General features: G+C 37.7%; 1 protein-coding gene across 8 annotated transcripts in view; it reads left to right on the forward strand.

Annotated features, from left to right (window-relative positions):
* Window positions 1–12,090, forward strand: part of Slmap (Sarcolemma associated protein) — a 215,630-nt gene that overhangs the window by 59,678 nt on the left and 143,862 nt on the right. For all 8 annotated transcript variants that reach the window (XR_011334357.1, XR_011334358.1, XM_069837662.1 and 5 more), the window contains exon 2: window positions 5,823–5,922. The gene's annotated coding sequence lies outside the window, so the exon portion shown is untranslated. The remainder of the gene's footprint in view (window positions 1–5,822; window positions 5,923–12,090) is intronic.

The raw sequence follows: 12,090 nt of genomic DNA on the forward strand, positions 1-12,090 counted from the left end.
TTATAAAACAGTTACATTACCGGTTGTTCTGTATGGTTGTGAAACTTGAACTCTCACTTTGAGAGAGGAACAAAGATTAAGGGTGTTTGAGAATAAAGTTGTTAGGAAAATATTTTGAGCTAAGAGGGATGAAATTGCAAGAGAATGGAGAAAGTTACACAACGCAGAACTGCACGCATTGTATTCTTTCCCTGACATAATTAGGAACATTAAATCCTTACGTTTGAGATGAGCAGGGCATGTAGCACGTATGGGCGAATCCAGAAATGCATATAGAGTGTTAGTTGGGAGGCCGGAGAGAATAAGACCTTTGGGGAGGCCGAGACGTAGATGGGAGGATAATATTAAAATGGATTTGAGGGAGGTGGAATATGGTGAGATCGACTGGATTAATCTTGCACAGGATAGGGACCGATAATGGGCTTATATGTGGGCGGCAATGAACATCCGGGTTCCTTAAAAGCCATTTTTAAGTAAGTAAGTAAGAACGATTTGGAGGTAAATAAGCATTTGATAATTTTATGAAATCCCGCGCCGTGGCGTCGTGGTCTAAGGCGTCCTGCCTAGGACTCGTGTTACGGAATGCGCGCTGGTTCGAGTCCTCATGGGGGAAGAAATTTTCTCATGAAATTTAGACCAGTGTATGGGACCGGTGCCCACCCAACATCGTGATGCACTTGGGGAGCTACGATAGAAAGAGAAAACGGAGGGTCGGTGACATTTCTGGACAGGTTTGGCTCTGATGTTAAAAGAGGATGAGTTTCAGCCGGAGGTGAATCGCTAAGGGTTGTCGGTAGAAGGTTTACACTTGTCGGAATTTGAATGGTGTCAACGGTTAAACTATAAAACGTTTTTGGTGTCAACTTACGTACTATTGAAAGTAACAACTATACTTATCACTGGAGACTTAACATAGCTACTCTCTATATCAGCCTTGGGCACAATTTACTGGGAGAGCAGAGTAGGATAGGAAATATTAACTGTGACCTGTGTCACCTTATCTTAATCGCTGAGGCAGTCATTGGCGAATTGTTAGGAAAGCGCCTGAATAACGTAAAGTTCTTGAAAACTTTGTTTAATTTGGACAAATTAATTTGACAGTTTTAAACACAAACCTCTCTGTTGTTCCTCCGTCACTGAACTGATTTAAATCAGGCGAGTTCACAAGAAATTGCATAATATTCCATCGTATTGTCTATATCTTTTTTCTGGACTTTTCCGGCGTTTCTTAAAGTTACTTAATAGATTTGCACGTTCCAGATCTAAAAATAATTTCAAAAAATCGTATTTAGTTTTCTACACACATTTTATGTGTATAAATTTCCTTGGGAAATGGTACGTAGAAAACACATTCAATTTTATTTCTCTTACCTTTTAATCCAGCTTTTTATGCTGTAAGGAGCAATATCGTTAGTGCGTATTAGACAGATTTGGGAAGTTGCGCGTAAAAGATTAATTTCTATACGACGCGTAAATGCGTGATTATCCATAAATATAAAAATGTAATAGATTCAAAACTTTTTAAGTAGGTTATTTTACGACGCTTTATCAACATCTTAGGTTATTTAGCGTCTGAATGAGATGAAGGTGATAATGCCGGTGAAATGAGTCCGGGGTCCACCACCGAAAGTTACCCAGCATTTGCTCAAATTGGGTTGAGGGAAAACCCCGAAAAAACCCTCAACCAGGTAACTTGCCCCGACCAGGAATGGAACCCGGGCCACCTGGTTTCGCGGCCAGACGCTCTAACCGTTACTTCACATGTGTGGACGATTCAAAACTTGCTCTAATAAATTAAATAAACAAAGTGTTAAATTTTTTAACTCAAGTTCCCAGGCTACCAACGTGCGTTACTTGCGGTAATTCATACTTCTTCTATTTAGTTCTATATACAAGGGCGCCCGCAGGGGTAGCCAGTAGTAGCAATTGCTACCATTGAGATTTTTATTTTCTACGAGTTTTTTTATTTTTCTTTATGAGTTCGATACGTTATGTTTTCTCAAACTCTCAGTAAATAATTGAACAAAAGCGAGTGCTTCAAACTATGAATGCGTGCACAGGGTAATTTAGATTTCAGAATTGGCTATTTTTTATGTTCAATTTTCTCTCTCCTCGTCCATCCGTTTCCTCTCATTTTCTAACCATCTTACTACCACTGAGATTGAATCCTGCGGGTGTCCTTGTGTTTTGATTTCTCCTATCGTTTGAAATGATACGTCGACACCGTACAGTGTTTCCGCGTGTTACTGTACTCGCCACGTTGATTCAGATACCAGAGTTTTCCATCAAAGCTGTCGACGATTTTAGTCGTGTGTATTTTGTCACTTTTCTCCACTGTTCTCACCAGCATCTGATGTTTTTATCTTTTTTTCCGAACGTCTTATATAATAAAATTCTTTTAATGGATAGTGTCTTTGTGCGTATTGCCGACTTTCTTTGTTTTTATTTATCTAGTGACAGAAGTAGTCCTGTTCATAGAGGCCAATATTAAAGGAGAAAACAAAAGCTATTGACATTTTGAGAACTCTCTGTGGATACTATTCAGGAGGTGGCACATTTGACTTTTACTACACTTCTAGATTGTTCGTGATCATACACTACTGTTCGTGAAAAGTGCAGCACCCAGAAAGAATGGTCCGAACGATTCCAAACTCGGAAGCTGTATAGAACAGTGTACCACCAATAATTGATTACGTTTCCAGAGAGAGGCGTACACATAGGCCCAACAGTGACTTCTCTTGTGCCACCAGCAAGGTCAGTGTTATGCCTTGCTCAGGCAGTGCAGAGCTTCCAAACGAAGTGGAAACGTGAAAGCTAGTGCAGGTAAGCCTCGTCGATGTGGAAGGGCGCAATATCAGCACGTGAGTTCTAACAGGACAGAATGGTTGGTCTTGGGAAGCAGGTTTGTCATACCGTGACATTTCGGCTCGTACTAAGCATGCTGGTATGGCAGAGGTGCGTTGTGGAACCAGTGGATAGAAGAGGATGTGGACCTGTCTGCGTCAACGATTCGTCGCCGTCTTTTGAGGGCTGGACTAGTGGCTCCCATGCCGTTGCATCTGCTTCTATTGTCCAGAAACCACCAACGCCTCAGACTGCAGTGGGTACGTGAACGCCGTCACTGGCGTGCTGAGTGGCAAAATGTAGTGTTTTCGGACGAGTCCTGCAATGATAGCCGCATACGAGTTAGACGCTACCATGGTGAACGCCATCTGAGAACCTGCATTGTTGAGCGACATAGCGGACAAACGCCTAATGTGATTGGATGCAATATGCGAGATCGCCTCCTATGTATTCAGGGAAATCTGAACAGCAACTGCTACATCAGGGAGGGTTTAGAGCCCAAAGTACTGCCCCTCCTTCAGGCAACTCCACATGCCATATTTCAGCAGGACAGTGCCCGGCCACATGTGGCGAGAATTGTGCAAGCCTTCTTCGAAGAACAACGGATATCACTGCTTCCCTGGCCTGCACGTTTGCCAGACATGTCGTCCATCGAACATGTCTGGGATATGGTTGTTCAGCAACTTGTTCGTCATGGTCCTCCAGCACCCACTCTTGATGCTTTGTGGACTCGCATACAAATTACGTGGAGGAAGATTCCCCAGGAACATATCCAGGCCCTCTTTGATTTCATGCCACGATGCTTAGAGGCTCTGATTGCAGCACATGAAGGCTTCACACCATACTGAAATCTCACGGTCACAGATTAGGTACAGTTCTGTAATTCTAATCATTTGTGTATTGTCATGTACCTAATCTGTGGTATAAATTTCATTTCAGTCACATGTATCCTTCTTGTGTTGCAATTTCCACAAACAGTGTATTATGATCTGATAATCTATTCTTATATATAATTATTAATATTACATATACAGTGTGTCAAGAAAAAGTGTATATTACTTTGAGAGGAGATAGTATTCACACAAATAAAAAAAGTCTAATAAATATGGGTCCTAAAATTAATATCGTTGAAGAAACAATGACTGTGAAATTCGTAGGTAGGCAGGCTTATTGTAACAGCATATCTATTCCTGTGACCTCTTTGCTCATTTCTCTTTGGGTGTGTCACATCTATCTAGTTACTCTTTATTCTACTATATTGCCATAAGAAACGAGCAAAGTGCTGACATTAGAAAATATGGTGTTATTACTATATCAATTTCACAGTCCTTGTTTCTTAAAAAAATATATTAATTTTAGGATACATGTTTATTAGATTTTTTCTTGTTTTTATGAATACTACCACGTCCCAAAATATCAGACATTTTTTCTTAACACCTTGTATGTACGTTACATTTAACAACTCAAATTATTTTCATTTCAGTGATAAATGAAACTATTTAAAATAAATGCTTGTCATTTATATTGTGATGGCATTTTATTAATTTATTTCATGAAAATAATTTATTACGCCATGTATAAAATCGTGTAAAAATTTTTCGGGGCGACGTAAAATATGCATAATATAATTTACGCATCCAAATCTGGTACTAGGTAGGATTTTCGAGCTTAACATGCAGTGTATATTCTCCCTCTCTAAGCAGCAAAAGAACTCTTCTCCCATTCCACATGAGAAAGTTCGTACACACTACTTAGATAAGTCACTATTCCACCACTGAAAACTGGACATACAATCTGCCCACACCTGCGAGCTACAGTTTAGAGAGGAAAGGGGAGTAAGAAGCTTATATCATACTGAGTGATAAGCACTACCAAAGCCATTGAGGCATCAGTCCTGAGATGAGACACCAATGCCTATGTGTGCTCTAGATTAATTGATTACTTAATACTAGCACAAGAGAAAAAAAACACTCAACACTCAATGTCTTCTGTAGATGTCACACGCCGCTTTTCATTTTCGGTGCTCACCATAATTGCGCCATCAACAATCCATACATTGCGTAGACCGAAACGCGTGTTGCACCCTTGGAGAAATTTATAACACAACTGCATCAGGTCCACCCTTATTATAATGCCACTATTTTTAAGCTTCTTTTATTTGGATATATTTCACTGTTTTTTCAATAGTTAACAAAATTAACTATTACTGGCCTAGGCACAACCCTTGGACGAATTCAATGGTACCAAAACCACGATGTCGAAAATTTTGAGTCTTACAAGTATTTGCACCTTAAGCGATGATATACAACCAACTGTTCTTTAGATGAACTTCATAAAGTATTCGAGAATAGAGTTATCAGTATAAGTGTGTGGTTCCCTTGATCCTCGATCTAACACATTGTGACTTTTATTTCTGTGGAACTCTATAACAAAAAGTGCATTAATTCAGATGATGTGAAACAACTGAAAAATATCATTCGGGAAATCATCGTCACCATTTTTTAATGGAAACTGCAGCAAGTTATGCGTCACTTCAACATGTGCGGCAAATGTTTGGAATAAAAAGCAGATAGTTTCAGTATCTCCTTTCACCATTTGTGTGAGCAAATTATATTTTAACTGCTTATATATAGTAAAATTAGATTCATAACTTGGGTGTGTTGAATTATTGATATTGCGTGGACTAGACTATAGTAAGTAAGTTCTTTGCATCCCTGGAATCTGCGAGAACTCGGTGGAGGGCAAGGTTGCTGTGTTGCGGTGTGCACATTCTGTTCACCTAGTACGTTTATGTAAAAGTTCTTTTGAAAGTTTAAGTACGTTATTAAATATTGTTCTTTTTCAGAGTTTTGTCGTCATGTTAATGCAAATAAAACTTCTTCATAGCTATTAAAGTTAAAATTATTAGTAATAATTGATTCTAGCAATCACTGATGACACAACATAGACATGTAATATATATTTTTTATTTTGTATAGGGTGAATGGCTCCATTAGGAGAGGTGGGGTGCTGCGACTGGGCTACTCCTCCAACAAGAAGCTCAAGTCTTATCTAGTTCTGCAATCAAAGGTTTTCTAGGTGAGTAAAAGTCTTGGCAGTATATATGCAGAAGAGGTCCTGTAAACATTTATTTAGTTTATATTTATTTTGTATTTTATGGTATGTATGATGTTGAAGATTGCCTTCCAGTTGACTAGCAATTGAGTGGTACAAAGAGAGAACTTCTAGTTTTTTTGACATCTGATATACTAGCATTATACAGTCGAACATTGATAGAACAATTTTCTGGGGATTAGGAAAATTGTATTGTTTTAATTTTTTAAAATTGTGTTTTATTTAACGATGCTCGCAACTGCCTAGATTGTATCAGCGTCGCCAGTGTGCCAGAATTTTGTCCTGTAGGAGTTCTTTTACATGCCAGTAAATCTACTGACATGAGCCTGTCGCATTAAAGCACACATAAATGCCATCGACATAGACTGGGATCGAACCCTTAACCTCGGGCACAGAAGACCAGCACTTTACCGACTGCAACATCCAAGCCGACAATTGTATTGTTATATCAGGGTTATTGTAGCAATAGGGGGATATGAAATGTTATCCAAATTCGTGTTCTGAAAAAGAATATAGTAGAAATAAGTATAAAACAACATTACATACTATGAAAATTTTACTCACCATTTGATTACTCTACTTCAAGTACAAATTCATATAATATTCAGGCATTTAAAAAAATAATTAATTTGTTTTCTGACGTTTGGTTTTGAGGTTTTCAGCAACAAACAAGTTTCTTATTGCTTCAAGCTGATTTTTCAGTGGTATACCAAAGATATTAACCGCTAAAAGGTAGCAGTGTCAACATCTTCTGTTACCACACATTCAGGATTAATTTTACCAGATGCAACTCTGTCCTCTATTTCCTAGCATATCTTTATGAATTTTGAGAATGTTGCCTGCGCAAAGCCATACTTTTTAGCCACTTAAGTACGTTTAAATCCACTATTTAAACCGCTAAATAGCTAGTTTAGTCTCCAATTGGATTTGTCTTCATGTTACACATGCCAACATTAACAACTGACACTCGAATATGAAAACTGCCAGGCAGTCAGGAAGATGGTGACAGGCAGGGCCGTCGCTAGGGGGGTGCGAAATGGTGCGCAAGCACCCCATAAAAAATCGGAACATCCCTTTCCGCACCCCAAAGGGCAATTTATTAACAAAATACTAGGCATAAATTATTTTGAAGAACAAAAACAAACAAACAATTTCTTGCATGTGAAAAAACTACGTCCCTTAGTGTATCATAATGGATGTGATGAGCAATAATAATAATAATAATAATAATAATAATAATAATAATAAACAGATGTATAGTATGCGCGCAAGTGGATGAAAGAACATTTTGGATTTTTTATGTACCACATTTTTACAGCTCGCACCCCATTTTTAAATCTCGCACTCCATCTGCACCCCCTTGCTCTGATCCTGGCGACGTCACTGGTGACAGGAACATAAAGACAAATCCTTTATGGTTCACATGCCTTTCAAGCAGGAATACTTCTATTGTAACACGTTCCTTGCACAGAATATCAAGATCAGTCAACTGAAGTATAAAAGAGAGTAGACGAAATAATGGGAGAATATCTTTAAGAGGGCAACATCAAGTGAAAGGTAAAATATTGAACATGACGACCAAGTAAACCAAAAAAATATATTCATTGTTGTAATGGTATTGTAGTAATGGCAGATAAGACATATTTAAAATGTAGGAAATTCACTGGGACCAATAACATTTATCATTGCAAATGGGCTTATCGTTATATAAGTTTTTGTTTTACAGAGGTACCTCTTTGCTACAATGGCTGTATACCACTACAAAACATCACTTGTTACGATGCTAGAACTGGTCCTGTTTCAAAATGGTGCTATTTCTTTAGTAACTATACTATAATTGAGTGGTTTTCAATCTGTAATATATGTAGTCCCAGGGGCATGTAGCGTTGTTTCAAGGAGTACGCATCCCACTGAGTAGATGTGCAAAAATACAGTAGCATGCAAATTAATCTGAACATGACATTTTTACATTTTCTGTCATTGTTGGTCTCACAGCTGCTCATACCGCTTTAATTGACATCTGTAGTACGTGTAATTCCATTGTTGAAGGTCTGTCATTTTTTTTTATAATATGTGACATTTTGCCTGTCGTTTTGTACTTATAAGCATTTCAGTTGTGTTGAAGACTTAATACTGCAATCCTGTGTACATTCTGTCATCTTCACAAATAGATACAACTCCACGAAAACGGTCTAAAATTATGACATTAGCAGAGCATTCTTCTATGACACAGAGGCAAATTGCTGTAGAATGTCACATCAGTTTGGCTACTGTTAATTTGATCATAAAACGGTACAGGGAGACTGGATCCATCACACCCCAGAAAAAAGGAAACTGTGGCCGGAAAAGGAAGACTTCACCTGCAGATGATCGTTTAATTGTCAGGAAAAGTAAATTAAATCCTAGACTAACTGCTGTCGACTTAACCCGCGAGTTAATGGCTACCACTGGGGCGAATATTCACGTCACAACAGTGCGGCATAGGCTTTTGGAAGCTGGACGAAGGGCTCATAAGCCTATTAAGAAGCAACTGCTAACCCCTGTTATCTGCAAAAAACGCTTAATGTGGGCAAAATTACATCAACACTGGACAGTGAATGACTGGAAGAATGTACTTTTTTCCGATGAGTCTCATTTCGAGGTCCACGGCCACTGTGTTTCTTACGTACGGAAAGGATCCGAAAAAGTAACAGCAGCTCATCTCCAACAAGCACCCAAATACCCCCCTAAAGTAATGTTTTGGGATTGTCTTACACATGAAGAGCCTGGAGCATTAATACCTATCAAGGGAATGATAATTCTGACAAATATATTCACTTATTGGAAACCAGAATCGTACCCCAGTTGCAAAAATCATTTCCGGATGGCAGGGGTGTGTTCCAACAAGACCTGGCACCATGCCATACGTCTCGAAAAACTACAGAATTCTTCAACAAGAAGAATATTCAGGTACTCCCCTGGCCAGGCAACTTACCCGACATCAATCCCATTGAGAACTTGGGTCAATTTGCAAAAGAAGAATGCAAAAAATGGATTGTTCTACAAAGGAGAAGATGATTTCTGCCCTCATTGGTGTATGGTTTCGCGATGAAGAAATGAAGAATATTTGTGGGGAAATTAGTGGAATCCATGCCAAATCGTCTCAGAGCTGTTATTAGGAACAAGGGAGGCCACATAGATTACTGAGGTATGTATTAGATCCTTTTTTTTAATCCGGTTTGAGTGTTTTTGCATAAGTAATTACGTTGTTCGGATTAATTTGCACGCTACTGTAAGACATGTAGGAAATTCACTGGGACCAATAACGTTTATCATTGCAAATGGGCTTATCGTTATATAAGTTTTTGTTTTACGGAGGTACCTCTCTGCTACAACGGCTATATACCACTACAAAAATCACTTGTTACGATGCTAGAACTGGTCCTGTTTCAAAATGGTGCTATTTCTTTAGTAACTATAGTATAATCGAGTGGTATTCAATCTGTAGTATATGTAGTCCCAGGGGTATGCAGGGTTGTTTCAAGGAGTACGCATCCCACTGACTAGATATGCAAAAATATTGACTTTTTTTTATTGTACTTGTTGATAATTATTACAGCTCAAATATTTTCTTTTATTAACTGACCATTCAGTTTATGGAATGGCAGTTGCTTGTACTAATACACAGCACGGCGCTGTTACGTCACCTGTGCAGTATGATCACTCTCTTATGCTAGTTATAGACCATGTCTTTCTCTTTCCCACAGAGTAACAATGTAAGATTACAGCCGCATACAGAATGGTTACCTACTATAATATTAACTCTGGTTTTTCCTTGCTTTAATAACATTTTACATAATTCATTATTATAATTGCATCCCTGTGGAGTAACGGCTAGCGCGTCTGGCCACGAAACCAGGTGGCCCGGGTTCGATTCCCGGTCGGGGCAAGTTACCTGGTTGAGGTTTTTTCCGGGGTTTTCCCTCAACCCAATATGAGCAAATGCTGGGTAACTTTCGGTGCTGGACCCCGGACTCATTTCACCATCATCACCACCTTCATATCATTCAGATGCTAAATTACCTGAGATGTTGATACAGCGTCGTAAAATAACCTACTAAAAAAAATTGCATCAGTAACTACTGTATAATAATAGCTATGTATTATAATAATAATAATAATAATAATAATAATAATAATAATATATTTATTATTATTATTATTATTATTATTATTATTATTATTATTATTAATTTATTTATTTTGCATAAAACGTCAGTCATACTCCTTTATTATTTCTTATATAATTTCAACGCTGTTTGGGGGTACGAAAGTAAAAATAAAAAAAAAAATAAAAGAAATGTAATTTGAGGTTACACTAGTAAAAATGATTGAATACCACTGGTATAATCCATGGTATTCGTGAACTATCCTCACTGAAGTTGACTGATCTTATATGGCTCATAATAATTTATTAGTTATTATTAAATACTTTTACAGTCGCTTTATATTCCCAATTTCCCCATTGACCTTCATAAATATTTCTGTGCATGGCTTGTGATTGCGCTTAATTTATTGCTATTTTACTGCTATACATTCCTGATATGAGAACCTGTAGGTCTACTTAAGAGAGAAATACAGGAGTTGCTATGGCGTACAAACATTGAATTTACAAGAAGTCATAGACTCTCAGACACAAAAATGTTTCTTGTTATGAATAATGCTTGTGATGAATATTAGAACGGGTATTCATGTCAAGGTTTCAGAACTGATTAAGAACCAGTTTCTAGATCTTACAAAAAGCGTATTTGTATATCGTAGAATTACCATAGTTGATTAATTTTGTAAACAAAATATGGTATGCTAAAAAGTGTTACATTTTACGCTAACAGTATCCACCAAAATAATCGGAAGTCCAATGAACGTGGGTCTTTAAACATATGCTTAGATACTTAGAATGTCTAACATATGTGGTAGGAAGTGCTGTTTATGGTTTCCATTTATTTATACTGGATGATTAAAAAATAAGCTGACAAAATTTTATGGATAATAGTTTATTGTAAGAAGAAAAAAAGGAAGCAAAAGATTTTAGTACATTATTAGTTGAAATACATCAGATAAACAATATCTTTGATAGGTAGTTTTTGAGGTATAAGAGTGGTTACAAGCAACTCGCATGCTCTTCCCCTAGCAGCTTCATGAGCTAAATTCATATCATTTGATTCAGGAAAAATGAAATCCATAGTTGAAAAAAAGAAATTGACGGGAAAACTTTTGCTGCACGCTCACGTAACTTCATTTGTCACAGTATTGGCAGTAACTGAAGCATCGGAAATACAGCAATTGGGTCACCACTGTACGATGCTGATTGAAGTTATAGTTTTCTCTGAGCAAGATGCATCATACACTGCCCAATCGTAGTGATTGACTCTTCATAACTTAAGAAGCTGATAATCTGGAAACCATTGTAACAAAAGAATAAAATGATCGCATTTTCTCATATAATACATATCATAATTACTATCTCACAGCCTTTCCGTGACTATCTACCATTATTGGAACTAAGATTTAAGCGATTCAAAGCATTTTAAGGCAAAGGCGCTGTAAGATGGAACTGTGAGATTTTTGCTGGCATATTTATCTGGTCTTAAGGTGCAAGCATAATAAGTTTGTCGGTATATTTTTTAATCACGTGGTATAGTGTTCAGTCTTCAATGCAGTAAAGGGTACATTTTTGTTTTATTTAAAAAATGGAGAAACATGCAGACCAAATGAGGTCCCAAATAAAATAACAGCCCAAGTCGCCTGTTTTGCGAAATTGAGGTTTCTTCAGATATTAGCTCTGCTAACACAGAGTGACCTACTGACAAGAAATAGCCCAAGTCAGTGTCTATATACACGTTTGTGACAGTCTTCATCTTTCGTTCTCATGTAACAGTATCCCAAGTCTATCACTTTGGTCATTGTTTCATTGTCGACAGTGCCAGCTTGGGATCGTGCGTTGCGGCATAGTCACTGAGTTGACAAGTCTGGAAAATGGAGGGTGCTCGCTGGCTGAATGAAGTTTCGAGTGAATCTTATCGTGAAATTCGTCTGAAAAAAGTGCAAAGCCTGCAGAATGGAGACAAAATAAGCGTAAGATAATGAAAAACT

Source organism: Periplaneta americana, chromosome 10 (assembly GCF_040183065.1).
Source record: "Periplaneta americana isolate PAMFEO1 chromosome 10, P.americana_PAMFEO1_priV1, whole genome shotgun sequence".
Lineage (NCBI taxonomy): Eukaryota > Metazoa > Arthropoda > Insecta > Blattodea > Blattidae > Periplaneta > Periplaneta americana.